Source organism: Hydractinia symbiolongicarpus, chromosome 8 (genome assembly GCF_029227915.1).
Source record: "Hydractinia symbiolongicarpus strain clone_291-10 chromosome 8, HSymV2.1, whole genome shotgun sequence".
Taxonomy (NCBI): Eukaryota; Metazoa; Cnidaria; class Hydrozoa; order Anthoathecata; family Hydractiniidae; genus Hydractinia; species Hydractinia symbiolongicarpus.
Genome location: NC_079882.1, coordinates 8,357,119 through 8,364,475, shown reverse-complemented (window position 1 = coordinate 8,364,475; position 7,357 = coordinate 8,357,119).

Genomic DNA, 7,357 nt, shown 5'->3' with positions numbered 1-7,357 from the left:
CTGAAATTTCTAAAGATAAGGAGAGTTTACAGTTTCAGCACTTACATTTTCCTTCCATATTGATTCGTTTTTGCCTCCGAGGACAAACACGAGTTGTGCTCACTCCAAAATATTCCAAGCTCCGGGATATTCAAGCCTTAAGTATAGACATGCATGTTTGGACCTCTTCAGACAGGCTTTTATATCATCCCAGTCGGGGATCATGTTGGTTTCTCGTCTATCATTTTCATATCCGAGCGCTCATGAGGAAACCAGAGGAAGAGCTGTTTCTTCTGTCTCCTCAGATTCTTGGGCAGAGCAGTATACGATTAAGTTAAGAGCCATAAACTATGCCTACAATGCCTACCGCTGATAGAAAGTTCAAGTAGGGATTGTCGACGTTTATCTAGGCCCTCGTTGGCAATGACGTCATCAATCACAAACAACGTCTCTTCGCCTGCCATTAATGAGGATAGTTTCGCAACCCATTCGAAAAGTTGGTCCTTGGGGTCTATCATAAATACATAATCATCCCTCCACAATGAGGCTCTTTCTAGGCATGTAGTGTCCCACCGTATAGTCGGGCATAGAATGACAATATTGTGGAAGTGTCCCTAGTATTCATTTTCAAGGATGTTCAAAGCACTTTGTGTCTTGCCACAAGACGTCGGATCTGTAAATATTGCTGAATGCGGTACTCTTACAACATCCAGCATTTTTATTTCAATATTCGCTCCACTTTTGATTATAAAATTTTGGTTATACTCCAAAGCATGACCCACATGCCCATGTAACTGCATGGTTATTCACCAAGGATCCCTGACAGGCAGGTAGAGCTTAGTCCCTCGAGTCTTGTATTCGAGGGGTGGTGGAGTATACCTTAACTTACCCCTCAGGCATCGCTATACCTTACGGTACCTTTCAACGAGCCTTGCCTTCTCCGGTTCCCCCATTGCGGGGGAAGCGATAAGTTCGATATACTGAGGTATAATGTTGTATGTGAACAGGGTATACAAAAGTAGGTAATTCTTATCCTGCTGAAACCCCCTAATTTCTTTATCAATAGTAAGGGGATTAATCATTTCAACGTCTTCGATGTCCCTATTTTTACGAGTCGCCCGTCTCCGTTTGGCCTTGGCTAGGCAGGCCAAGCAGGTCTGGGTTCGGCTATTGCCCCTGATTTTGAATCAATCGAGGTATAATATATTTTTGCAGATGCTACAGCATCTGATCTCCATTTGTTATAACATATTGTGCCCGCCGTAATGCATTGGTGACTTCGGCAAGCGTTGGGCGGTTAAACGTTTCATCGTATCTGAATCGTACCTTGTTATTAACATGTCTCCCATAATTTTCCCAGGTATATCTCTCATTAAACTGGGCCTGGATATGGTCCTGTAGGAGAATTATTAGTTCGTATAAGGGTTGCATGTAAATGCGACGTTTGGCATTGCCTTTTGATACTCTCCCAAGATCAAGGCAGGGAATGAATTTTTGTCAGCTGCCCTTTACCCTTTGCCTTGAACTGGTTCAATGGTAGGGTTTTTAAACATTTATGGCAATGTTTGGCCTCCTCTTCCATTATTTTTATTTGTCCTTAGGACAAACACGAGTTTTTACTGGACATTTATTTTGGAGGTATCAGTGTTTTTTGTACCATCCTTGCTTAACTGCATATTCGTCGAACAGAATCACTGCACTCATATACCCTGCTAGTTTCAAACCATCCTCAATGTCCATCTTAGCACCTGGTATGGAAACCCCCAAGGTTTTCTTTCCACCCATGGCGATTAGTATCGTGTATGAAACGACTCTTTGGGACTTTGGTCCCATATTTTCATCATGTTTGCTTGTTGCCATTTATAATTAGGTGTTATTATTTTTAGCAAAAATTCATTGCATGCTGGGGATAGGCCGGGTTTTACCATGCTGAGGCTCCGGATTATCCACCGGCTTATTGGGCTCATTTTTAGCCTTCCAAACATATACCAAACCCCGACACCTATAGCAATCACAGCTATCGCTCCGATTCCATAGATGTGACACTGCCCATCGACTTGCTAGAACCTACCGCAGGTTCCTTATCCTCCTGTGAAGGTTCTTTGCCCACGTTCTTTTTTAAGTCTGCCTTGTTCTTTCGGTTCCATTCGGCAAGTCTCTTGCCTGCAGCAACACGACCCTCATTCTTCGATGGTTTTGTTCTTATAACTCTCTCCTCTCGTTTTTGTTGTTCTTCACTCATTCATCTTATGATGCCGTCTCCTCCGTCGTATCCGCCTCCTTCCCAGCATCCTTCTTTTTGCTGATATGTCAGACTGTATGCCCAACAATTAAAATAGACGCAAGATATTTGTCAGATGTACAGTAGACCAGTATACTCAAGTTCGCGAAGGAGTCTTTAATAATAGGGTCATCCTCAATATCCTTTCTTAGCTCCTCGACACTGTCAATATCCACAAAATTCCCTATCATGTTGGCATATAGGCTTATATCATGGGTTGACAGAGCTTTTGCGGTCTTTTCTCCCTTCTCCTGAAGTTCCCGTTGTACATACTCTGTATGTACCTTGTCGATAGCCTCCTCTGGGACCTTGTTGACAAAGGCCTTCGTACAATTTCTGGGCAGGAGATGCCCTTTGCCCTTGCGTAGGGCCTCCCTCAAAGCATGGCGTTTATTGATGGGCTTTTCAATATTTTAATATTCTGCGGAGGCATTGTCGAATACTTGTGCAATGTCGGACATTCCTTTTATTATACGTCGATATATGAGGAAGCAAAATGCGATCAGGGCATAGGACATGAGTATGGCTATATACAGACATGCCTCAATTTTATTCCCCTGTGGACGCTAGGTGGTAATGGCCTCGCAAGCGTTTTAATTTGATCTGGTTGTACAACCCGCTTATCGTCTGGCCTGTTTAGTGTTAACTTGTTCACCTCTTGCGTGTATACCTTATGGCCCTTGTTTTGGGTTAGCACTTGTCTCTTGTAGACGTCAACGCCCTCTTCCAGACATCGTTGATAGTCATCGAAGGTCATCGACTTCTTGGCGACACACCTTTCGCTTTCCTGTCACCGCCCTCTTTTGTAAGGCTCTTGTAAGCATATAGCTTGGCCCTTAGGGTGACGAACTCGGTCATGATTTTGCCACCTAATTCGTCCTTCATCAAGCCTACCACCTTCTTGTTTTTCCCTATTGGGAGGGGCCTTCCATCATCGGGATTATAGGCACTTGTATCGAAGCTTGCTTCAATATTGTTGGCTATATCCTTGTAAAAGTCGTGGGCTCGAATGTGGTATACGAATTATTCCGTCTCCATGTAACAGATCTGCAACTTGCTACCGTACTTACGCTGCATGAAATCGTAGTGGAACTCATACATGACATATCCAGGATGGCCTGGCCTATATACGCCGGCTTATTCATCTTGACCTCGGTCTTGCCCATTTCAACGCCTATCAGATGCTCGTTGAACCTGCTTCCACCCCTGAAATTAAGCTTCATCACAAGCTTCGTGTACTTGTCTTCGTTTGTAACCAGCTGAATATTGCAGTGATTTCTGATATTTTCCATGGTCTAGCTAAATACTGAGAGGTTCATCAGCTTGTAAACGTTTTTCTCAAACTCGTTTTTGGCAGCCGTTCTCAACTCGTGTTGTTACCTATATAGCCAGCAAGCCATGCCTTCTGGTTGAACCGGATGACCCTGCGCACTTTCTGCAATTTAACCCCATGTTTTATAGCCTCATTTAATGCCCCGATGTGTGCTACATATTTCCGCTTGTCCCCCAAATTTGGTACCAATTTCTCAACCTTGTGGACCATCGTGCGCTCGGGTAGGAACGGCAGCTCATTATGTTTATCGTGCAATCTCTCTGGATAATCAATATCAACCTCTAGGATATACCTATGCTTATTATCGTCGACGAGCTTCCCGATCCGCCTTTCATTGAATGCCTTAACATTCCGCACCCATTTAAATCCATCCGTGGGAAGGTCTTGACGCATCGCCCAGCCATACAAGTTATTCGCGTCGAGGTACTGCAGGTAGGAGGATTCAACCTCTGGATCGTACTGCTCTCCCATGTACTTCTTATTGGCTTTGGCATACTGGTGTACGGCCTGGGTGTACCTCCTCGGATACCTTTTTCGAACATCAATAACATGTCAGGGTCCGTAAGGAGTTCTAGCTTGATCCCGGTAAATTTCAGGGCTGCCTTCCATGCCAACCCGGGTGCGGAGTAGAAATGGGCGGGATCAAGGCTGTAATTGTCCAAGCAGACGCCTTGAAATGTCTCGAATACGTCGGCCAACAAAAGGACGTCTATGGTCAGGTATATGTCATAGTAGTCATCCATAGTAACATTATCATCCTCTGGGGTAATGACATCCCATACCTCTTTTGCATAGGCATAATCCCTGTCGTTGATGCCCTTCATATTGAGCTTGCTGTAGAAGGCCTTCATTGGAGGTAGCTCCAACTCCTCAAATCGCTGCCATCCATCCGTGTACTCGTAGGGGTACACGCCTTTTCTCAGCATCAGCCTGAAGATATAATCTTTGTCTATAAATTTGTCCATGGATGGTACATTTGCCTTTACCTGGTCCTTATGAAGCTGCTTTGTGGTATTTGAGTCGCAATTTTTACACCAAAACTTTACCATGTATTCGGTGTCTATGCTCTGGAATTCCAGGCATGTATCTGCACACTGCTTACATTTCATACCTGCGGCGTTTTTTCCAATGAGGTGACTTGCCAATTTATAGAGGCTTGATACCATGAATCGGCAACTTTCGATAAACCGTATCTCTATGATCTTTTACTTTTCCCCGTCACCATATGCCATACCTCCAAGGGGTACTTGATTTTAACATTGAAGCTGATTTACTTCTCTGTATTCTCGGCGATGCACCCAATGTCCTGAGTATCATATTTTTCACCTAATTCCTTTATGAACAGATGTGCGTCATACCCCGATATGGAATATCACGGGTATATGGTTAGGTATCTTATACTTCAGATTACAGCTGTTATACGCCGCGCCCCTATACAGCCCGGTATAGTGGCAATGGTCCCGACTTTATGATTATTCTTGCTGTCATCGAAAGGTTTCAGACAGATAGGGCATTTCGATGCCTCGTCATGTTCCCTTTTTAGGACCTCTGTTAGAGGCAACATGGGTTGCTGCGGGTAGGTATTATAGAGACGTTTCACCTCATCCTCCAAATGGTTAACGAAGCGGGCAACGCATTTCTCACCCCTATAGACTTTTAGGGGATCTGGTACATTCCCATAGGCAAATGTGCTATACATGCACCAGCCGGATGGTACATGCTTGCTAAGCTTCTTGGTCTTTTTACCTCTTGCATATTCCATCGGTATCAATAGACTCTAGAAATCAGCATATATAATATAACCATTTTTCAGCCTCTGTTGGCATTGTAATCTTGACTTCCCCATGATCGATGCAGTACCTATAATGCTTTTCCTTCTATTCAATTGTTGGGAAGGCCTGTAAGCAATTTAGGCAGAAGTGCATTTTTGCCGTATTTTTTGAGGTATCACTACCCAGGAGCCGCGAGAGGCTTTTGACAGCTGTGTAGTGAGTCTTTTTGTCATCTGTAAGGAGGAGTAGATTCACCCGCTTCTTACGTCCGTTGTGCGTTGACCTACTTAAAATGTTTATCTTCTTCCCCGTTATATATAGGACGTTTACCGCAATCTCTTTATTGTCTGGAATTTGCTCATGCACTTGGTACTCGTCAGGAACTCTATACCTTCCCAATTATAGAGGTCTACATAAGACCTCAGCTTGCTGATTCTTTGTGGATCTATTTCAATCTCCTCATAATGTAGACCAGCGATGATGCCCCACCTGAAACACTCCTCATCCTCATTTTTTGGGTTAATGATGGCCTTCTTGGAGCCTATCCATTTAGGTCCTTGTATATATGATGAACCCCTTGTTAACCTCAATTTGTGGAAGTCCACATCGAGGTGTGAAATTTGGGATATTGTAGTGCAGGATTTTCCACGCCTGTTTTGATCTAGGCGAACATCCTATCCAGCATGTCATCCACGTCGTTACCCTGGAATGCCGAGGCCATATTAGTATGAAAGACCTTTTTCACCTCAATGTTCTCCTCATTCTCATTAGCCCCTTATCCATAATGACAGCTGTACCTTCGCTGACCCCATATCTTCTGCATGGTCTCAAACAAGGTTTATACGTTTGGCCGCACCTTCCCGATATACCCGTCAACGTCGGCACCTCCTATACCGGGAATTCGGAAACTCCGGAAGGTCCTGTGAAGAGCATGCTCATTTTCCTGCGGTGTAAAATCTCGTCCCGGCTGATTGTGGGGATTATGGATATCTTCCAAATAGTCTTCCCCGGCCTCCTGTTCGACTTCATCATGTAGTGTAGGTCTTGTGTTTGCTACCCTACTATAGAATCCCACAACCGTACGTTTAAGGATCGCATATGCACCTTTGACCCCCTCTTTTATAGGCCTTGGAACAGCTTCCACAAGCCAGTTGTACTATTCCTGCATCTTGGATTTCACGATCGATCGATTTTTCGACATTTTCTGTTTCTCGAAAATATCCTGGGCCTCCGGCGTTGGTAGTATGGTTACCGGCCTTATTGGCTTTCGTTGTCCAACCCTTCTGGGTGGCCTCTGTGGCACATCCAATAAGGCAATTAATTTAGCTTTACGTAGTCTATAATACCCTGTTAATCCACGACCTTTTGCGATATCTCGTAATTGTTTGACCGTATGTGTGTTCATTCTTTATTATATAAAATTTTAACATTGTCAGAAGATTTCATAGCGGTCAAAACTAACGCAGTTATTTCCCTCAGGGAAATTCCCTCTTTACTGCGCATGCGTTGATTATTGCTAGAATCTTGATGACGTCATTGTGGTGAATAATAGGGACTAGGTATTGGATGATGATGATCACTATAGGTCTTGGATGGTGCGGTGACTATTAGGAATTGTTTTGACTTACTGTGACGTCACGGCATTGCGCGCACGCGACTGCGCTAGAACATACATTTCTCTATTTCTTTTCAGATGAAGTAGACTGGAAAGTAAGCTCCCTACAAAATGTGTAGAAGAATATATTCGAAAGTAGTCTGAAAATATAGAAGAGACTTTATCTGATGACGACAACGAAGTTGATGATAATTCTGTGATTTAAAAAAGCGCTAATGCTTGACGAGCTTATAGAACTAAACGATCTCAATAGAGAGGAAAGAGAAACTCTTTCCATCACTGAGGAGAGACCAGACATCGTCAAGATAAATAGCAGAAAACAATAATTAATTAAAGACGTTTTAAAATAACATCTTTATTCATTTATGCATCATTTG